This window comes from Branchiostoma belcheri, unplaced genomic scaffold, assembly GCF_001625305.1.
Source record: "Branchiostoma belcheri isolate BF01 breed outbred unplaced genomic scaffold, Haploidv18h27 scaffold56, whole genome shotgun sequence".
In the NCBI taxonomy this organism is placed as follows: Eukaryota; Metazoa; Chordata; class Leptocardii; order Amphioxiformes; family Branchiostomatidae; genus Branchiostoma; species Branchiostoma belcheri.
Window position 1 is genome coordinate 1,841,174 of NW_017804198.1, and position 1,051 is coordinate 1,842,224.

Consider the following 1,051-nt stretch of genomic DNA (forward strand, 5'->3'; position numbering starts at 1 on the left):
CATCCCCTCCCTCCCTCCCATACATACATACATACATAGACACATAAGCATATATAATCATGGTGATATTAAAGCTGGCAACCCGAAGGGGGAATCAATTAACAAAAATGATTTTGTTTGGATTTTTAAGAAGACCAAATTGGTTAAAATTCGATTCGAATTAACATCACAGGACCAAAGAAACAAACATAACGCCAGAAATTGGGCAAATGTTGGATTTTTCAAAGAATAAAGTTAAATAAAAGTTTAAAACTAAAGTTTAATAAAATTAAGAGCCATCTGTTATTCAATATGCCTGTGATGTTCTAATATTCGGCACCAGAAGACAAAATTTCGACACGTAGAAAACGTCAGCAAAAAAAAATGCCGGTTAAGGGAGCTTCCTGGTACCATCGCTGCAACCACAGTGTGGCAAACATGACGGCCGACATGTCAAACCTGTTAGGGATCAAACATCACAGCTCTGTGACCGACATGTCCAATCTTTTAGATATCAAACATCACAGCTCTGTGGCCCACATGTCCAACATGTTAGAGATCAAACATCACAGCTCTGTGACCGACATGTCCAACCTGTTAGAGATCAAACATCACAGCTCTGTGGTCAACATGTCCAACCTTTTAGAGATCAAACATCACAGCTCTGTGACCGACATGTCCAACCTGTTAGAGATCAAACATCACAGCTCTGTGGCCGACATGTCCAACCTGTTAGAGATCAAACATCACAGCTCTGTGGCCCACATGTCCAACCTGTTAGAGGTCAAACATCTCAGCTCTGTGACCGACATGTCCAACCTGTTAGAGAAAACATTACATCTTTGTGGAAAACATTTTAAAAGGCTTATCAAGTAATTGAGTTCGACATGGTAGCCGTTCTATTTGCAATAGACAACCGTCAGAAGCAGTTAAGGAAATCAAAATGCAAAAGATTGAAACTGAGATCAAAATGCAAAATATTGAAACTAAGTGTAGTGAGGCTGGTTGTCAAACATTGTGGTATAAAAAGATGAACATTAATATATATGCTGATTGCTAGCAAGCTTGTAGG